Source organism: Lissotriton helveticus, chromosome 2_1, assembly GCF_964261635.1.
Source record: "Lissotriton helveticus chromosome 2_1, aLisHel1.1, whole genome shotgun sequence".
Classification (NCBI taxonomy): Eukaryota; Metazoa; Chordata; class Amphibia; order Caudata; family Salamandridae; genus Lissotriton; species Lissotriton helveticus.
In genome coordinates this window covers 1,303,803,420-1,303,825,852 of record NC_136059.1, presented here as the reverse complement: position 1 = coordinate 1,303,825,852, position 22,433 = coordinate 1,303,803,420, and positions in this window count along the sequence as shown.

Here is a 22,433-nt window from a genome sequence, read left to right as displayed (position 1 = left end):
GCACCATTTGAGTACACACAATCCGGTCAACAGCCAGGCCTACCACATTGCTGGTCCCAATTCGCTATCCACAGCCCTCCACTTATGGCCTAAAACTACTACTTGGTGCTGCTATGAGATTGAAGAACATAAAGCTCGAGTCTCCTTTTAAGAGACACTGGACTATTTTGTAATATTGCTGCCTTTGCAATAATGGATATTTATGTGCCAGTGAAGCTTGCACAGTTGTATGTCAAAATATATATATATAGTATAGAAACATTGTGCTAACGAACTACAGTGGCTGAAATTTCGTGAACAAAAATGTTGACATGGTACGCATTTATAGAATAATATAGGTTTAATTTAGTAAAGTTCGCCTATACGTCCCTTGGCAATATGTGTACAGCCCCTATTTCTTAGCTCCCACAGGCAGCGCAAACCTTTCCATGAAGGAGCAGAGGTGATGACATTTTTTGCTTTATAAAGTTGCGAGCTGTTTTGTCAAATGGTGCCAAATTTAGGATGTTACTAAGGTGCCCAGTTATAATATCCCATTAACCTTTGGTTTATTTCTGTGAATGTATGTGGTATCAAGAGTGCCCACTTTCCAACCATGCAAATATAGAAAGATGCTTTCTTAACAGCAACTCTAATAGTAATATATCATGCTGTAAAAAGAAGAGAAGACATCATTGTGATTATGAGCAGAAATGTAATAGGGTACTAGGAAGGAGAAAGCTACATGTGGGTCACTGGTAGGAGGTTCAAGCGTTTTTTATATATACAAATTGACTTAGGAAACACTTGTATGAGGGTCTTAGTATCTCTCTGTATGAAATATTTGTCTTATTAAATGCTAGATATACCTGAAGCAAAGATAGTCAACATTATCTAGGGATTTACAAGTATGATTCATTGGAATCTGTTTATTGGAGTCTCTCTTGTATTGTATTATATTGTATTGTAATTGCATTTATATAGAGCTTACTACCCCTGACGAGGTGTCAAATCGCTTTTTCGGCAAGTAGCACGCTACTCCGGGACCCATGGAGGATTAGTGCTGAATTAGTATAGTGGGGGGTCAAAACCGAAGCTTACCGGCTCCAGGTGGGGACGCGGAAACGCCGCTCAGACGCTGCTTGCCCTGACTTTGCCTCACAGCGCTGCTGGGTCCCTGACGTTGTGGTCGCCCCCGCCGCCGTGCAGCGCCATCGCACGGCCGCGGAGCGGAGCGGACCACAACTCCCAGCGAGCCCTGCAACATCCTCCGCCCACTTCCTGCACAAGCGCCAGGAGGCGCTACTAAAGGCGGCAGCTACCTCCGCGTCGCGGACGCGCGCGGACGGCGCCGGGCGGAGCCCGGGCAGAGGGCGGGCCGTCTAAGGCCGTCCAAGGACGACCAGGGACGGGACGGGCCACGTCCTTAACATCTTCTACAATGGGTAAGCGTAAATTGCCAACACCATCGGCGGATGAAGCTAAGGCGAAGGTACCTAAGTATACTACAAGTATACTTACATATTTAACTACCAAAGTGGGGGAATTATCATCTAAGATTGCTGAGTCCGAGCGTGAACTGGGCATTGCCTCTAGTCCCGGGACTGCTGATACTTCATATGCCTCATCTTTAAATTGTATACCTTTGGAGCCTCGGGTTATAATTGAGGCTTGTAGACCCTCCCTGTCACTTCCTGCTACAGTTCTTCCATGCCCGGCCATATCTGAAACTGTGATACCTAACGCCCCATTGAGTCCTGGGGTTGCTGGAAGGTCGGATTCAATTACGGCTGGCTGTTCCCAGCCAGCCCTTCTGACGGAGGAGGTCATTATGGCCTTATTGGAAAAACTGTTTACAGATAGACTTGAGACTGCTTTAATCCAGATTGCTTCGGATATTAATGAAACACTGAAGGACTGTGTTAAGAACCTTATATCAAAATGTGATCGTATAAATGATGTTCTTAACGCTCGGACCCCTGCATTTTCTATGCCTTTGGCGCCATGTCCTCCAGTTGTAAAGGTCACTATCCCTAAAGTTGGTGACCCACCTGTAATTAGACCAGTTAATATCCCTCTTTTACCTATGCCACCAAAAGGGAAAGTAGACAATGGAATATACATCCCCACGACAGAGGTTGCCCCTGGTTCAAATTGTTCCACAAGGCCTAGAGGCCAGCGGGGGGCTCCGGAAAAAAGTATACCACCTATAAATTTACCACCGGATTCAACACCCTTTGTCGCAATACTGGTTAACGTGCCTAAACTCGAAAACGGAGCGATAGAACAACATGAGTCTCTTCTTAGTCACGTTAAAAAATGGTGTAATGCCAACTGCACGGGTGAAAGTAACATCGCGGATAATATTGTAACAAGTAGACGGGTAAACTGGGTGGGTAAAAGCAAGAAAGAAGTTGCAGGAGACTGCGTCATTGTAAATTTTAAAACTAAGAATGTCGCGAGTCGACTTTTCTGGGATGACTCCCCTTTGGATCCCGTGAGTAAAGGGGTGCGGGCGATGCCTCTGGGTTTCTTTTACCCCCGTCCACAGAGGTTAGTTGTAAATGAGAATATTAAGTTACAATCTATTGATAACACTTGGGCAGAGGATAACCTTATCTCACCTATGCCTTTTAATGTCTGGATGACTAAGCCAACTAAAGCTAATGGTGCAGTAAATGTTACAAGGAATACACTCTCTAATAATCTACCATTGTCAAATATGTTTTCAGCATTAGCTGATAGAGTAGACATTGAATGACTAGCACCTGTACCTGACCAGGATAACTTGATTTGCTCAGTCAATACTGATGTGGCCCTACCTGTTGTTAGTGTCGAATCTGTTATTAATGACCCACCACAGTTAGGGGGAGAGCACATACGGTTATTATCATGGAACATCGCAGGCCTACGGGCAAAACAAAATGACTGTATTTGGTTACAATTAGTGAAGAACCATGATATTGTCGCATTACAAGAAACTTGGTCGAAAGATAAAGGGTTCTGGGTAGAAGGATTTATTTCTTTCTTTGTTGATGCTCTGAGTTCCACATCGGGTAGGGACAGAGGGGGTTTGTTATTCCTTGTTTCAGTTAAAATTGCTGGCAATGTTAGAGAAATCCCTAGTTTTTCTCACTACTTCCAAATGGTGGAAATTAGTTTGGCTGATAAGAATAAGATTGTACTAATAAACTGTTATAACTCCATGCAGGGGGGACCCCCAAATTTTGTTTTAGACGGTCTATCAGACTTTTTAACCAAATATATGTCCAAACAAACCACTTTTGTCCAGTGTATAATGATGGGTGATTTTAATGTTCATTTGTGTGAGTCCCATTGCCAGATTATTGATGAAAATGGTCCTGATCATACTTTATCGCCACACTTTGAACATAGTCCAAAGGGTGTGGCAATGGAAAACATGCTCTCATCAAATGATCTATATGAACCTGGGATTGCAGATACATCAAACCGTGTGGTCACATATAACGCTAGGGGCAGTGAATCAATTATAGACTATTTTTTTACGTCTTCAGGGCTCCTTCGTTATGTACTATTTTATAATGCGTTTGTTAGTGGATTTAGTGACCACAATCCTGTGTTATTGGTTTTAGATACTCTCTCTGGTTTGCATAAAGGAGTAGCTAGGCCTACTTCTATAAGGGATGTGAAGAGCAAAGACCAAGGCAGACGCCTCAAATGGTGCAAAGTCTGCCCAGAGGATTTTCATGATCGTATTGTGCAGGACATGGGAGCTGAATTTGGGATATGTTTGAATAAAGAGATGAGGGGAGGGGAAGTTGTGAGTGCCTTTGAAGATATTTGTGCCAGAGTGGATAAAGATCTCAGAGTCAAACCAGGGAAAGGCTCGGTCCCAGTGTGTAGATGGTTTGATCATTCCTGCTCACAGGCACACGCAGCTCTGTGGAAAAGTCTTAAACAATCGCCTAGAGATAGAATTTTGGTGGCAGATCTAAGAAGACAATACGCTTTGGCAGTCAAACTTCGAAAAAAAGCCATCAAAGATGAAGCCTGGGACTCTTTGATGGACCCCATTACCCTTAAACATAGCTCCAAATTTTGGGCTATAATCAATAACCCCTTGTTTTCTCATACATCTAATCAGGACCTTGAAATTAATATATCTGAAGCCGATTGGATTAATCATTTTTCCAACATATATGGTTCAAACGAGATTGTTGAGGTGTTTAAAATACCTTATTCCTCGGCTTCTCATATTAAGTTAGATTTCACCAAATCTGAAGTAGAGTTGGCAATTTTAGGCTCAGCTGCAAATAAAGCCCCGGGCCCGGATGGGGTTCCCCCGGACTTATACAAACTTAATTCAGAGTTGTGGGCTGAGATTTTAGCCAATGTTTTTAATTGTGTGTATGAGGGGGGGTTGCCAAAATCATGGTCATGTGCCATTATAGTTCCTATTTTTAAAAAGGGCCTAAGAAGCGACCCAAAGTGTTTTCGGCCAATTTCACTATTGGATTCCTCAATGAAGATTTTGGGTAAAGTCCTGCTTGCTAGAATTAACACCTGGTCTACAGTTAACAATATTCTAGTTGATGCCCAATATGGGTTTCGTGCTGGGAGGGGGACTGAGGACCAATGCCTAAATCTTCATTTATTAATCTCGAAATACACAACTGTCAAAAAAGGGTCAATTTATGTTGCATTCATGGACCTATCCACAGCTTTCGATTTGGTGAATAGAGCTCGATTATGGACCATGTTGTTAAAGCTGGGTTTGGACCCCCCCCTTGTATATTTCCTGGCAGAATTACATAAAGATCTGAAAGCCTCAATCAGAATGGACCAGGAAGGTAATCGTACCGCCTGGTTCAAATCAAGCAGGGGAGTGCGGCAGGGCTGCATTCTCGCGCCCATGCTATTCACCTTGTATATAAATTCACTTGAGGAAACTCTTTTATCAGCGACCTTGGATACTCCGCGTGCAGGGGAAACTCGTATTCCGGTTCTCCTGTACGCGGATGATGCCGCTTTAATAGCTCGGACTCCTATAGGTCTACAAAAACTTTTAAATGCTTTTAATGATTTTATGCTATCATTAGACCTAGTAATAAACAACTCCAAATCACACGTCATGGCTTTTGGGGCTGGTAAAAACAACTCCAGGCAGTTTTATTGTAATGGCGACGTGATCACCAATGTTAAAGTTTTTACATACCTGGGTGTAATTTTTGATAATAAGGGAAGTTGGGCTCCGCAAATTGTAGCTAAAACTAAGGCGGTTAGAAGCTCAGCAACTGCTATTTTAAGTTTTGCTAGGAGACTGGGCGGGAAGCCAACAGGTGCTTTACTTAACTTGTACAGGGCAAAATCAGTGGCAATAGCCAGGTATGGCTCTGGTCTGTGGGGCTATGTAAATAGTGAATCAATACAAAGGGAAGAAAATAGATTCCTGCGTTCTACCTTAGGGCTCCCCCAATCTACAGCCACGTTTTCAGTCCACCAGGAAGTCGGGTTGGGCTATATATCGGACACCCTTCTTATGGCCCCTATCCTGTTATGGATAAGGCTTTGGACAAATAAAAACTTGGGCCTTAATCATAAAATATTGGCGGACTGTTTAAAACTGGATAATTACAAAAGTATAGATTGGCTTTCACATATAAAGAAGTGCTCTTTGGATCTGGGTCGCCCTGATATTTTTCTTATTCCTCAGGATCTTAAGAAATTAGATTTAGCCTGGGTGAAGGCCAACTTTATAACTAGGAAAAACGTGGAGAGGGAAGAATGCCAACTACTCAAGCCCACGGTCAGAGCCCACTATCTGACTATCACGCGTCTTACCATCCAACCGTACCTTACTATTGTCACTATCCCCTTTCATAGGTGGCTTCTGGTTAAACTTAGGTTTAACCAGATTTATACGGTTTTGTGTGACAGTCACGGTTGGTTTAAGGAGGAAGATGCCCCTGTCTGTAACTGTGATAGTTTTTCTCCTCAAAATAATATGCACTTTATGCTATTTTGTAATTTTTTTATTGAGCCCAGACAGAAATACCTTGTACCAGTATTGAAGGAAAAAGCTTTTCTTCAGGCAAAACCTGCTCTCCTGTACCTCCAATTAATGGATTCTACGTTGGCCATGTTTAGCGTGGCCAACTATCTTGTTGCTGCGGTTAGGATCAGGAGGAAAAGACTTAAAGATGTAAATATTGGTGTCTTGTGAACATAAATGAAATGGATGTGGTTTTCTTTTTAAAATGTCTATTTTATTGAGTATTCTCTCTTTTATGATGTATTTTTATAATGTGTATTAATCCGCTATTATTGTTGTTTCCTCATATCATGTATTTTTTTATGAAATTATCACTGATTGATGCTTTTGTATGTGTTTATGAATTTGTCTGCCTTTGTGATGAAATTGTAGAATGCTTTTATGATTTTTAATCTAAATCGAATAAAGTGGTTTGTGAGTGTGAGTGTATAGTGAAACATGTAAGTACATTTTAAGTGGTGGATAGGTTAGTCAGTTAATTGGATTTGGAATGATAGCAGAAGGATAGAGGAGGACAAAGGTTTGTATTTATGTAGCACGTGTTGACGCATGCTATTCAGGAAGCCTACAAAGGATTAGTGGTGAATTAATATGGTGAAATATGAAGTAATTTCAGTGGTGGATATTAGTCAGTTACTTGAAGTGAGAATGTTAGCGGAGGGATAAAAGGGGAAGAAAGATTTGCATTCATATAGCACTTATTACCCCTGATGGGTGTTGAAGCGCTTTTCTGGTGAGTAGCACGCCACTCCGGAACCCATAAAGGATTACTGTTGAAAATGAGTATAGTAAAAAAATATGAAGTAATTTGAGTAGTGGATATGTTATTCAGTTATTTGGGTAGTATATTAGTATAGTTTAATATGGAATTTGAGACGTGAACATGTTAGTCTGTAAATTTTGATTGAAAAGGATAGTGGAGGGATAAAAGAGTGAAGGATTTTTTTTAGGTCTTAGCAGTAGGAGGAGGCTTTTGGGTGAGTAAAAAGGAGTTTTGGAGGGAAGGACTCAGAGGGAAGAGTTTAGAAAGGTTTGTTTTAGGAGATCGGTATAGTAAAAGAGGTGTCAGATGATGCAAGGAGGGGTATAGTAGGAGAGAGTCTAGAAAGGGTTATTTTTAAGCATGAGCGCTAAATCCGCTCCGATCGCGGATTTTGCGAATTTTCGGTAAATTCGCGATCCGCGAACTCTCGCGAATTTGCCGAAAATTCGCAATCCGCGAGCGGCGGATTCCGGGGGCAAAAGTTCAACCATTCCTGGTCTGTTGTAACTAATTTACGATGGCGCCGGCAAGCTGCCAGCGCCATCCTAAGATAGCTACTAAATTAGCTTCAACAGGAAGCTCTAATAGATAAGATAAAGCAGGTCATCGAGCGCCTGCTTTATTTAATCTATTAGAGCTTACTGTTGAAGCTAATTTTGTAACTATCTTAGGATGGCGCTGGCAGCTTGCCGGCGCCATCGTAAATTAATTACTACAGACCAGGAATGGAATTATACCGTTGTGGAGGCGGGGCAGGTGTGCCTTCTTCCCAAATATACAGTCGAAAATCAGCTGTGACGCTGGACAAAGGCCTTTGCATCTTTGACCTTCACGAGCGCAATCCCCGTGCTGTTATGTGGCCAGGGGCTTCTGTCTCTACATCTGCTGCTCTGATCAGTCTCTGACCTTGTATACACACAAGAGCCATGTGCACTCGCATGGAAGCGCCGTCCGTTTGGCCCTGCCCACACACTCGCGGTGTGCACCGTCTTCCCGCCATTTACCCACTATGATGGGCAGATCACTCAAGGGACCCCTGCGCCCTTCGGCGCGATTGCATAGTACCACACACCTGGCCGCTGTAGACAACTCTCTGCCACTTTAAGCAGCTGTAGTGTAGTAAAAGCACTATACATTTACCCAACGAGGTAGCACTTACTGATCATCCAGTAGAAAGTACTCCAGTTGAGTAGAGGTATGGCACAAAACGGTGGCGTCTTCTTGAATAAATACGAAGGGCAGGGTTCAATCTGGCACGATGGTCCACTCCTGGCATGGAAGCCACGCCCCCAAATCCGCCGATCCGCTAAATCCGCGGATTTTGCGGATCCACGATCCGTGAATCCGCAAATTCGTGAATCGTGGATCCGCAAAATCCGCCCATGCTTAGTTATTTTGGCAATCATAGTAGTGGTATGGGATTTGGGATAAATGAGAGAGTGGATGTAGAGGATATATTGATAGATGTATAGGATGAGAGATAGGGTAGTGCATTGGAAGGAGTAGTAGAAGAAGTTTGAGATGAGTCAGAAGGTTGGGCTAGAAGATATATTGAGAGAAGTATAGGCTGAGAAATAGGGTAGTACATTGGAAATGCTAAATTAGAAGAAAGTGATAAATATATAGATCCATAATTACATTGAGAGTATATAGATACACAAAGGACGTAAGTATATGTATATTAAAGATATTGATAGAGGCACAGGATGAGAAATAGGGTAGTGCATTGGATATGCTTTTTCAGGAGAAAAGTAACAGACACACTGATCCAAGTACATGGAAGGTACATAGATGCACAATGGAAGTATGTACATGTAGACCAAAAATGATTTTACTTTATTTATTATTATTATTTTTTTTCTCTCAACAACATAATTATTTTACATGTTTATATAAAGTAATACACAAAGATAGGTACATATCTATAGTGAAAAGAATGCTTGTATACAGAGGGATATGCTGCAAATTTCTGTTTGCGTATGGTGCTTATGTGGGGAAGAACCAAATCTTGAGTAGTTTTCTGAAGATAAGGTGGTTGTCGGTGGACCTTATGTTGGGGGGTAAAGAGTTCCATAGTTTGGCTGCTTGAACAGAGAAGGATGTGCCACCCATGTTTTTTTTCTTGTATGGTGGGATTTTGAGGCGAGATGCTCCTTTAGAGTTCAGGTTCCTTTGTTGAATGTGTTTGGTGATTTTATTCCTGATGAAGAGTGGTCCCATTCCATGTATTGCTCTGTGGGTGATACAAAGCAGCTTGAACGTGGATCTTCTGGCAACCGGTAACCAATGCAGGGCTTTCAAGGAAGGGGAGATGTGGTCTCGCGGTTTGATATGCAAGAGTAGTCTGGCAGCCGAGTTCTGAATCCGTTGTAGTCTTTTCATGGTCATTAAAGGTGATCGTGGTAGAGGCTATTGGCGTAATCGAGTTTGGACAGAACAAGGGAGATGGTAGCTTGGACCTTGTGTGGAAATCCAAAATGAGGGAAAATTAGTCGCTGCATTTTTATAGTAGCAAAGCTTGCTCTTGCCAGTTTATCCACTTGGGCATTCATCGACAGCTTGGAGTCCATGGTCATTCCGAAGTTTTTTACTTCCTTCGATACTTTAGGCAGTGATCCCAGTTCATCAGGCAATGCAGCAAGCGTGTTGTAATGTTCCAATCGCCACACATGAGTATTTCAGTTTTTGAAGCATTCAATTTGAGATGGCTTCAGGTCATCCACTGATCCACGGCTCTGAGACAGTTGAAAATTGGTGATTTCCCAATGTCTTTGGGGCATTCCAGTTGAAGGAGCATTTGCATGTCATCTGCATAGTTATAGCACGTAAGGTGAAATGTATTGATTAGTGCTGGTAATGACTTCATGTATATGTTGAAAAGCATGGGTGAGATGATAGAACCTTGAGGGACTCCTGCTTTTGTGGAGTACGGTTTGGACAAGGAAGGTGGGGTATGGATGACATTAGTTCTGTTTCGAAGGTAGGACGCAATCCAGTCTAGAGCAGTTCCCTCTATGCCGGCTTCACAGAGTCTCTGCTTCAGAGTGTCATGGTCCACCGTGTCAAAGGCAGCTGAGAGGTCCAAGAGGAGTAGCGCAGCTACCCGGTTGCGGTCAACTGTATTCTTTACGTCATCCCAGATGGCAAGGAGGGTAGATTCAGTGCCTCTTCCCGGACGGAATCCTGTTTGGAAGTCTGAAAGTATATCATTCTCTTCAATGAATTGTGACATTTGGGCGAACGCTGCTCTTTCTATCAGTGTGCCCAAGAACGGTATATTTGTAATGGGTCTGTAGTTGTCAGGGTTCAGCGGGTCCAAGTTTGTTTTCTTCAGTAAAGGGCATATGTATGACTTTTTGAGTTCTTCTGGAAGTATTCTAGTACTTAAGGAATTGTTGATGATTCTTCTTAATGGAGTGGCAACAGAGGTTGTTAAAATAATTGTCTTGAAACTTTGTGGCGGACAGGGGACAGAAGGGCTGCCGGCAGGCCTGCTTGCTTTGACCAGGTCCATAAATTCATCATGTGAGATGTGTTGAAAGGAATGGAGAGGCTTGATTAGAGCATTCTTGGATTGTTGTTTTGTACAAGGGTTAGTGCTGGTGCTTTGTTTCTGTTTTAAGTACGATTCCAACGTGTCTGCTTTGTCTGTGTAATGATTTGCCACTTTGTCTGTGAAATCTTGAGTAACAGGATGAGTTCCTTCTAGGCAATTTGGTTTGCGAAATTCATTGAGTATTTTATAGAATTCTTTATTTGCACATTTAGCGTTTTGAATTCTGTCTGAATAGTACCTTTTTCTTAGCTTTTTTGATAGCAGATTTGTTATTTTATGTTGGAAGGCAAGCAAGTGGTGGTCTGACCATGTGACTGGAGTTATAGTTTGAAAGGTAACTAGTTCAGTATTAGCAAAAAGGACATCTAGGATATGTCCAGTGGAGTGTGTCGGATTGTGGACAATCTGATGCAGGTTCAATGCGTTTAGGCCGGTGATTATAGTTTTTGGATGGGTCATATTGGGTTTATCAAACCAAATGTTAAGGTCACCCAGAACACCTAGGTTGGAGTGTATTGTTATCAGGTTTGAAACTGTGCCTAGAAGTGCATCTGGGAATGTTGAGTTGCTAGGTGGAGGTCTGTAAAGGAGCAGGAAGTTACAGGAGGAAGACGGTGTAGGATTGCATCTTGTTAAACGAGCCTCACAATTCTTTATGGAGATGTTGTCAATTTTAGTGATATGTATTGTTTGCCTGAATACAACAGCTAGACCACCTTCTTTTTTGGCTATACGATTTTGGATGATTATTTGATAGCCTGGAGGAATGGGTTCATGCAGGATTGGAGCCATATCTTCTCCCAACCATTATTCTGTTCTGAATAGTATGTCTGGTTTTGCATCGGTGAGAAGGTCGTAGATGTGATGCTTGTTTTTAGAAAGGGATCGAGCATTTATTAGTAGACAGTTTAGTGAGTGGCCTTTGGTGATAGTGGGACTTTGTTTGGTAGAAGAGTGATCAGTATTGTGTGGGTTTGTAGCAGGTGTGCTTTTAGTGCTGGTATTAGCTGTATTAGGATAGCAATCGTGTAGCTGTTCTGTATCGTGTTCCTCATCCAGCATTCTAAGAAGGCATTTTGATGGGTCTGCATGTGTATGTGTTGGAGATGGTGTTTGAGAGTGAGTTGGAGTGCTGTGTTGCTTTTGTGGTGTGACATTGTTGTGAAGTAGACATGGGGAAGCAAGTTGTGAGGTGTGGCATGTTGCTTATATTTTTTGCGTGTGTTTAAGGCGCAAGGTGTATGAGTCAGGGGAGGTGGTACAGCATGTGGGTCATGTAATAATGTTCTAAATTGTCCAATGGATGAGAGGCGGTTAGAAGAGAGGTGCTTTATTGCTGTATCTGTGTTAGGTGTGGCGGAAGAGTTAAAGCTTGGCATTGGAGTTTGTTCCTTTGTGTGGTTTGAAAGGTGGGTATATGTTTGTATTTTGTGATGTAAGTATTATGAGGTGTTGCGCTTTGAAGATCTTGTTGTGCTGGTGTGTGTGATATGTTTTGCTTTTGTGGAGTAGTGGAAAAGGGTGCCGATTTATATGTTACATGCAATGGATTTAGTTGTGTAGTATTGTTTGTGAGAGGAGGTTGTGACGTAGCGGGGGTGGTGATGTGTTTATGAGTAGAGTGTATGGTATGTGTAGGAGGGAGGAATGTGCATGCGCAGGCTCCCGCGCATGCGCAGTTTCAAGAAGAAGGCGCAATAGACCCAGAAGAGATGTCCCCGCTATAAGGTAAGTGTCTTTAATCTTATTTAAGGCTTTAATCTTTTTAATATTGTGGGCGGGAGGCGGTTGGGAGGCGGGCGGCCAGGGCGGGTGCCACGTAACGGAAATTTGCAGAGAGGCACAGAAATTGGTTCAATTTCCGTGCCACCCCGCGAAAGTCCATTACGCGACTTCCGCCCACCCCTACCAAATAACACTCCGCCACCCGAGCGAAGTGGAGTTGACTGGGGCCATCCCATCTCCTCCTAATGCCGATTTTTGTTGCTGCTTGTGTCGTACGTGAGCATTGAGCAATCCAGTTTATTGAAGGGTTATTGCACTGCTTCCCAACAGATGGCGCTATAGAAACATTGTTTGACCATCAACACTAGCAATTATGGCTTCTAATCTGCACAGTTGCATACAATTCTCAGTAAATCAATTCTCCCACTGAGACATCACTGCAGGTACGGAATGGCATTCCTGCAGAGTAGACAAGCCATGAAACGGAGGTGAGGGATGCCCTTTATGCTGTTTAGCATTAAACCACCTTCAGTGTCATTAAAATAAATCTGGTGCATGTATGTGTAATGGCTCATGAGTTTTGGTTGAGTCACCTTTGGTTGTTCAGTGACATACAACAACAAAAAAAGGGTTCCAGAGGGTCTATAGGTACAGTGAGTCAACCGTGCAAGTAGCCAGAAAGCACAAGAACCTACCAACTAACTGAGAAAGGTGGTAAACAAAGAATTGGCGAAGTTCTTGAGAAAGATCAGATTGCACTTCTTTTTCTCTGACAAGGAAAAACCGACTCAAGGTGAGATTGATACCAACACTGGACTCAAATGTAAGTCGACCTTTAATCCACCTACCCATTTGATGCCACCTCAGGTTCTTGCCTTTGAACAGGCCATTGAGAAGGAGGTAGAGAATCTGTTTGGAGAAAACAATAGAGTATTCTGCAATCTACCAAAAGCTGAACATTTGGCACTTAAATCCTTATCAGCTGATAGGGAATTAACTATCAAACCTGCGGACAAGGGCGGGGCCATTGTCCTCCTTGATACAAGTACATATCGAGCTGAATGCCTACGGCAACTTAATGACAGAAGATCTTACCATCCCCTTGAAGATGATCCCACAGGAGATCTCCAGAGGACTATCCAGATGATGACTGAAGAAGCTTCCGCAGAGGGCTGGATAACTCAAGCTGAGGCCACCTTTGTACTAAACATCCAGTAATGCCCTATTTCTACACCTTACCAAAGGTACACAAAGAACAGAGGCCACCACCGGGTCGCCCTATCATCTCTGGCATTGGGTCTGTCCTAGAACCTTTATCAACTTTTGTTAATCATTTCCTGCGGCCGATGGTTCAGGAAATGCCTACTTATTTGAAAGATACGACTGACGTTTTGTGTCTTCTACCAGACATCAAATTTGATACCGAAACCGACCTCCTTGTATCATTTGATGTTGAGGCGTTATACACCTCCATCCCTCAAGATCAAGCATTGGAGGTTATCCATTCATTGCTAGAGGCCAAGAATTTGGACAGCATTACGCCGGTCCACTTTATTATGGCTTGTGCCACTCTAGCCATGAAACAAAACGTTTTCAGATTTGAAGAAACCATATATTTGCAGGTATCGGGGACCAGCATGGGGAGCGTCTATGCCCCCAGCCTAGCTAATTTATATATGCATTCCTTCGAGCAAGAACACATCCTCACTAATAGCAACCCATACATCGGGAATTTAAAGATCTGGAAGAGATACATCGATGATGTGTTGGTTGTGTGGTGAGGCTCGAGTGATACATGTATGGCTTTTCTTCATTGGCTAAACAGCAGGAATGCTTTTCTGCGGTTTACTATTGAGATAGGGGGCCATAGTCTGGCCTTTCTCGATTTGAAAATTCAGGCAACCGCCAATGGCTTACAGTCTGAGCTGTACAGGAAATCAATGTCAAAAAATTCCTTGTTTGACTGTCATCATCCCAGATCCCTTAGGGAAAACCTGCCGTTTGGACAGTTTCTCCGGGTACAAAGGAATTGTTCTACTACCCAAACCTTCAAACAACATTCTACCATTCTATGTAATCAATTGATCTCACGCAAATATCCACCTAAACTGGTACGACGTTCAATGAAACGAGCTAGCAACAACAATCGTCTAGCATTGCTTGAACCATCACCAGTAAAACCACCATTAGGAACACTCACTTTTGTACACACATTTGGGACTCTTTCTAACAAAATCCAGAAACTGTTTAAAAGACATTGGTCCACCCTTAATTCTGGACATACCTCTATCCAGACCCCTCTCTTCTCTGTTAAGAGAGGTCCGAACCTGAGAGATAGGATGGTCCATACGAGACCCTGAGAAGAGCCATCCAGGATTTTGGGCTCCCTCTGGGACCATCCGCCTGTGACTGGACACCATCCATGCGGGTCTTGCCAGGCCTGCCCACAGACCAAGAAAACAACAGAGATCGACATAGGTTCATCTAGACCCTGGAGGCAGATTAAGTTCACAAACTGCAACAGCGAGAGACTGGTATATTTAATAACTTGTCCCTGTGGGTTGAAATACGTAGGGATGGCCACCCGCAAAATACGTGTGAGGATATCCGAACACAAGAGCACAATTAGGCGCAAGAGACAGGCCACAAAATTAACCACACATTTTTTAGAGGTGCGCCATCCCTATACGGCTTTCCAATGGACTGTTCTGGAACAGCCTTTCATCCCGACGCACATAACAGATGTGACAAGATTTCTTTTATTGAAAGAGCAGAAATGGGATCTGAATAGGTGTTCTTCATACCCATGTTGGTTCTTTAGGTTTTACAATATCATTAGATGCATGGATAGTAAAAAATGTAAAAATTTTATAAGCTATAACTCATGGCCCAATTCACAAAGGTAAACTTATACTATTGTGAAGCTTTAATATTTTTCTGTATTCACAAACAAACTATTTAATCACAACTTTACAACTGTGGAGACTTCGCACTCGGGTGGAGAACTCGTCACATAAAAAGATAGGCCTACCAGGTAGCGTCATTACGCTAAACTGAATAACATGAGTGATGCCCATCCCTAATTATTAATTGCGTCGTGAATTGTGCGACTTTTTAATTCTTATTCCTTTAATTATTTTGTTTTCATGTAAATTGGTGATAGTATCCTATTGTTGAAATGCTTTTATATGTTGCTACTTGAGAAATAAACCTTTTTATATGCACTATATGTTTTAAACTGAATATATTAATAAACAACTGAATGTGAAATATTATTTGTTTTCTCCTCTCTGCCTTAGTTATATGACAAGCTAGTTTTAATTGCCTAGGTTGTTATCTTTCATATATTGTCTTTTCCCTGACCTAGGAATTATTAGAATTGATTATTCAGGGGTCCTTGATACATATGCTAAACTATTCTTGTCAGGTCCTGTAACGGATTCACTCATTTTGACCTGAGCACAACCTATGTTAACAATGGCACAGAGCAGATATGTTTAACTTAAGCGAATGAGTATAGCATTTAGGAGTACCAAAACAGTTAAAAGGTTGAAAACACCACACAATTTAAATTTCACTCCTATTTATAAAAATAGAGAATATTTTAATGAACAAAATGGCACCAAAATAAAAAAAAGTCCAATAAGGGAAACAGCAGACAAGATTTGTTTTTTTAGATTTTAAATAAAAATAGCACTAAAAAGCACAAAGCACTCAGCACGGGATGCTAGACCGGGACAAGGATAGGCTGTGAGTCCAACTGCTATGGAGTGGGTGTCAGATACGGAGACCAGGTTTATCCCAGTTGACAGTTTTACCTTCTGACTTATTCTCTAAAATGGAACTGAACATTCTTCAGTGGGGCAAGGCAGCAGGCTATGGCAGAGATGGGTTTCATGAGGCTGGATAGCTATCTGATGAAGTACCTATGAAGAAATTGACATTTGGTGGTAAAGCTCAGCATGAAAGAAATTACAAATTTATGGCCAGGAAAGGCCCCTTCCTGGCCGTTTTTTTTGGCACTTTTGCCCAGTGAAGATTTTTATCTTTGGACGTTGTCATTTTTTGAAGCTCAGATTCTTCCAGGAGGGCAAGGCTGAAAGTTGTAGCCAAATGGGTTCCACAAGACTAGATACCTTCTCTTATGAAATTGATTTGCTGCTGGCAAAAAAAGCCCTGAGTGACAGTAATTTGAATCTTTTGTCCAGCTAAAAACCACCTTCAGCAGATTAAATTGGCAGGTCTATCCTAGATTTCTGTCAGTTCTGCAGACAAAACTTCTTGATGAAGTTTTCAAGTCTTTGGTTTTTTGGTTAGGCAGGAGGAGTAAACTCTGATGGTTGTCTAATGGCCCTAGATCTTAGGGATACCAGGCAGGGGACACCATTCACCCCATTAGAAGCTGCCCTTTTCCAAGTCAAATTAGCTGTTTTAACCCCTTCGGTCCTCATGACGAGTTCAGCTCGTCATGGCACACAGTGCTCGTGTGCTCATGACGAGCTCAGCTCGTCATGACACCCAGCCCCTGAAATCCCTGAAAACCAGAGGTATTCCCTTTTCTCCCTCAAAGCCTTGGGAGCTGGGGAAGAGCTTCCCCAGCTCCCGAGGCCCCCTTCTGGTTTCCCTGAAATGACAATGAGCACGCAGGTCACGCTGATGTAATTTCAGTGAAACCGAAACTGAAATGAGCCAAGAGGCGTTTTAGCACCATTTCTTTTTTGGGTGGGGGCTGCCGAAATGGGCATGCCAATTCCTCCACCCCCCGCCACCATTACAGCCTTTCTGCCCCCCCGGGGGACAGATGGGGCAGCAGCACCCGATCTGCCCCCCCCGGGGGGGGGGGTAGAAAGCCCACTAAGCGCGAGGGATTTTATTTTTGCATGATTTTTTTAGGGTGGGGTCTGCCCGAAATGGGCACACCAATGCCCCCATTCCCCGCCACCATCACAGCCTGGGGGCAGATGGGGGCAGTAGCCCCCAATCTGCCCCCCGGAGTAGTAGAAAGCCCACTAGACACCAGGGATTTTTTAAGGGATATTTATTAGGGATGGTGGCTAACCAAAATGGGCATGTTGATTCCCCCACACCCCCAGCCACAAAATTACAGTCTTTCTGCTCCCCCTGGGGGACAGATGGGGCAGTAGCTCACTACATGCCAGGGATTTTGTTTTTGCACCATTTTGTAGGGTGCGGGCTGCCCGAAACAGGCACGCCAATGCCCCCACCCCCGCCACCATTACAGCCTTTCTGCCCCCCCGGGGGGGGGGCAAAAAGCCCACTAGACACCAGGGTTATATTGGGGCAAATCTGAATTAGGGTGGGGACTGCCCAAAATGAGCATGCCCCACCCCGTTCCCCACAAAAATTACAGCCTTCCTTCCCCCCGTAGGGGGCAGATGGGGCAGGAGCCCCCAATCTGCCCCCTGGGGGAGCAAAAAGCCCACTAGATGCCAGGGATTTTTTGGGGTACATTTGAATTAGGGTGGGGGCATTGGCATGCCCGTTTTGGGCAGCCCCCATCCGAATTAAAATTTTCCCAAAAAACTCCCTGGCATCTAGTGGACTTTCTGCTTCCCCTGGGGGGCAGATGGGGGTATTAGACCCCAACTTGCCCCACCGGAGGGGCAAAAAGCCTACTAGGTGCCATGGAGTTTTTTGGGGGCAAATTTGAATTAGGGTGGGGGCCCCCAAAACGGACATGCCCATCCACTAACCCCAAAAATACCAGCCTTCCAGCTCCACAGGGGGGCAGATGGGGCAGAAGCCCCCAATCTGCCTCCCCTAGGGGGACAAAAAGCCCACTAGATGCCAGGAATATTTTGGGTGCATAGTCAAATTAGGGTGAGGGCATTGGCACGCAAACCATACCTCGCTGGACTCCCCCGGCTGTTTAGTTTCCAGAAATGTGTGGGTTAGGTAGGTTTCCTTAGATGGCTGCGAGCCCCGGGCTAAAAACTCTTGGGACCCCCCTTGCAAAACCAGGTTGGTTTGTGATAGGTCATTTTGATGTCACCTCAATAGGTTTTGGGCCCTTGCCTGTCGCGGATCCTTGACCCACCAACGCAAGTGAGGCACCATTTTTATCGGGAGACCAGGGGGAACGCTGGGTAGGAGGAAATTTGTGGATCCACGCAGATTCCAAAACTTAACACCACAGAAATGTTAGAAAAGAATGAATTTTGTGGTAAAATTTGAGGTTTGCAGGGGAATCTGGGTAGGAGAATGATGGGGGACCCAGGATAGCCCTACCTCGCTGGACTCCTCCGGGTGTTTAGTTTCCAGAAATGTGTGGGTTAGGTAGGTTTTCCTAGATGGCCGACGAGCCCCAGGCCAAAAACTCATGGGGCCCCCCTTGCAAAACCAGGTTGGTTTGTGATAGGTCATTTTGATGTTGCCTCAATAGGTTTTGGGCCCTTGCCTGTCCCAGGTACTTGACCCACCTACACAAGTGAGGTACTATTTTTATCGGGATACTGGGGCAAACGCTGGGTGGGAGGAAATTTGTGGATCCATGCAGATTCCAGGACTTTCCACCACAGAAATGTGAGGAAAATGTGGTTTGTGTGACAATTTTCCAGGTTTGAAAGGGATTCTGGGTAACAGAACCTGGTGGGAGCCAGTCAAGTCACCCCATCCTGGATTCCCCTGGGTGTCTAGTTTTTTAAAATGTATAGGTAATCTAGGTTTCCCTAGGTGCCAGCAGAACTATGGTTCAAAAACTACAGCTAGGTCCTTTGCCAAAAAAGGATAATTTTTCACTGCAAAATTGAGGTGTATCCACGTTGCGTTTTGCGCTGTTTCCTGCTGCGAGCACCAGGCCGACCCACACAAGTGAGGTACCGTTTTTCATGGAAGACTTTGAGAAACGCGGGGTGGGTGGAAATGTGTGGAACCATGCAGATTCCAGAACTTTCCATCACAGAAATATGGGGAAAATGTGGGTTTTATGACACTTTTTTAGGTTTGCAAGGGATTCTGGTTAACAGAACCTGGTGGGAGGAAGTCAAGTCACCCCATCCTGGATTCCCCTGTGTGTCTAGTTTTTAAAAATGTTTAGGTTTGATAAGTTTCCCTAGGTGCCAGCAGAGGTAGGTTTAAAAAACTACAGCTAGGCACTGTAGTTGTGGGGGGTGTGCGGGTCAGAATAACAGGCGTGGAGGCCGTATATAGTGTGCTATGTCTTAGCAGTCTTTATTATAGTACACAAAGTTACGGTCGTGGAAGGTAAAGAAGCAGGGGGTAGGGATGAAGGTGGTGTTCCGGCTTGTCGTCTTCGGGCGAAGGGAGGTCCAGGAAAAGTCTTCTTGAACGTCTCTGGGGTAGGTGATTCTCCTTCTCCTTGCCGGTCCGGTGGTCCTCGGAGTTAAAGGGAGAGAGAACAGGGCGGTTAGTCCTCAAACACTGGACTGTCAGAGTACTGTCACCAACACCAGGGTTGTGTGGAGGGCAAAGCGAGAGTGAGGAAGGGGACGGTAGGGACGAAGAGGGGAGGGGTTACGAGCGGGAAGGAAGAAGGTGGACTGGGTGAGGGTTCTGGTGTGGGGTTCACTGCTCTACGTGACTCGGGCCGTGGCATATAAATATATACAGTGCTCCTAGGGGTGCTACACGGTGAGGGGATATGCTATTCACATTAATATACAGGTCAACCTGGGAGCCAGGAGACAGGGTACTCACATGCCCCGCCGTAACTCTCCCTTGAGTTACGGCCGCTCTCCAGCGTCCTCCACCGGACTCCACCAGTCCTCCGTCCAGACTTCGTTGTCTTCTCTCACTTCTTTGTTCTGCTTCACAGGGGTGCTGCCGTCCGTCTTCTGCCGCGAGCCGGTTTCTCTGCACACCCCGCCGTCTTTGTTTCCTGCTTTTTTTTCCTCCGTCAGCGGGTAAGGGGCGGGACTTCCGGGGTCACTTGGGAGTCCTTCCGGTTTCTCGTCGTGCCGGATTGGGTCCTGCAATAAGGGAGGAGAAAATGGAGTCCGGGTTGTCAGGGACGCCGTCGGATCGGTCCGCGAGGTTCGGTACCTCGAGGGAAGCGATGGGTCATTCAAGGTAGGGACCGCCTTTTGTTCACATCCACTTTGCAAAAAAAGGGTCATTTTTCACTGCGTAATTGAGGTGTGACCACGTTGCGTTTTGCACCGTTTCCTGTTGCAGACACTTGGCCGACCCACACAAGTGAGGTACCATTTTTCACGTAAGACTTTGGGAAACACAGGGAGGGTCAAAACTTGTGGAACCACGCAGATTCCAGGACTTTGCACCACAGAAATGAGGAGAAAATGTGGTTTTATGACAATTCATTAGGTTTGCAAGGGGTTCTGGGTAACAGAACCTGGTGGGAGGCAGTCAAGTCACCCCATCCAGGATTTGCCTGTGTGTCTAGTTTTTAAAAATGTATTGGTTTGCTAGGTTTTCCTGGGTGCCGGCAGAGGTAGGGTTAAAAAACTACAGCTTGGCACTTTGCCAAAAAAGGGTAATTTTTCACTGCAAAATTGAGGTGTGTCCACGTTGCGTTTTGTGCCGTTTCCTGTTGCGGGCACTAGGCCGACCCACACAAGGAGGTACCATTTTTCTCGGAGGACTTTGGCAAACGTGGGGTGAGTGGAAATTTGTGGATCCATGCAGATTCCACGACTTTCCACCAAGAAATGTGAGGCAAATTTGTTTTTTGTGACAGTTTTTCAGGTTTGAAAGGGATTCTGGGTAATAGAACCTGGTGGGAACCAGTCAAGTCATACCATGCTAGATTCCCCTGCGTATCTAGTATTTAAAAATGTATAGGTATGCTAGGTTTCCCTATGGCCAGCAGAACTATGGTTCAAAAACTACAGCTAGGCCCTTTGCCAAAAAGGGTAATTTTTCATTGCGAAATTGAGGTGTGTCCACGTTGTGTTTTGTGCCGTTTCCTGTCGCGGGCACTAGGCCGATCCACACAAGTGAGGTACTGTTTTTCTTGGAAGACTTTGGAGAACGCGGGGTGGGTGGAAATTTGTGGAACCACACACATTCCAGAACTTTCCACCGCAGAAATGAGGGGAAAATGTGGTTTTTATGACAACTTTTTAGGTTTGCAAGGGATTATGGGTAACAGAACCTGGTGGGAGGCAGTCAAGTTACCCCATCCTGGATTTCCCTGGGTGTCTAGTTTTCAGAAATGTATAGGTTTGCTAGGTTTCCCTAGGTGCCTGAGGAGCTAGGGTTCAAAAACTACAGCTAGGCACTTTGCCTATAAAGGGTCATTTTTCCCCGCAAAATTGAGGTGTGTCCACGTTGCATTTTGCGCCGTTTCCTGTTGCAAGCACTAGGCCGATCCACACAAGTGAGGTACCATTGTTCTCAGGAGACTTTGGGGAATGCAGGGTGGGTGGAAATTTGTGTAACCACGCAGATGCCAGCACTTCCCTCCACAGAAATGTGGGGAAAATGTGGTTTTTATGACAATTTTGTAGGTTAGGTTTGCAAGGGATTCTGGGTAACAGAACCTGGTAAAAGGCAGTCAAGTTTCCCCATCCTGAATTCCCCTGGGTGTCTAGTTTTCAAAAATGTATAGGTTTCCTAGGTTTCCCTAGGTGCCGGCAGAGCTAGGGTTCAAGAAGTACAGCTAGGCACTTTGCCAAAAAAGGGTAATTTTTCTCTGCGAAATTGAAGTGTCTCCACGTTGGGTTTTGCACTGTTTTTTTGTCTCGGGCACTAGGTCGACCCACACAAGTGAGGTTCCATTTTTCTCGGAAGACTTTGGGAAACCCGGGGTGGGTGGAAATTTGTGGAACCACGCAGATTCCAGAACATTCCACACCAGAAATGTGGGGAAAATGCAGTTTTTATTACACTTTTTTAGAGCTGCAAGGGATTCTGGGTAACAGCGCCTAAAGGGAGAAAGTCAAGTCACCCACCTGGATTCCCCTGGGTGTCTAGATTAAAAAAATGTATAGGTTTGCTAGGTTTCACTAGGTCCCGGCAGAGCCAGGGTTAAAAAACTACAGGTAGGCCCTTTGCCAAAAAAGGGTAATTTTTCACTGCGAAATTGAGGTGTGTCCACATTGCGTATTGCGCCGTTTCCTGTCGCGGGCACTAGGTCGATCTACACAAGTGAGGTACAGTTTTTCTTGGAAGACTTTTAGGAATGCGGGGTGAGTGGACATTTGTGGATCCATGCAGATTCCACGACTTTCCACCACAGAAATGTGAGGAAAATTTGGTTTTTCTGATAATTTTTCAAGTTTGAAAGGGATGCTGGGTAATAGAACCTGGTGGGAGCCAGTCAAGTCACCCTATCCTAGATTCCCCTGCGTGTCTAGTTTTGAAAAATGTATAGATATGCTAGGTTTCCCTATGGCCAGCAGGACTATGGTTAAAAAACAACAGCTATGCCCTTT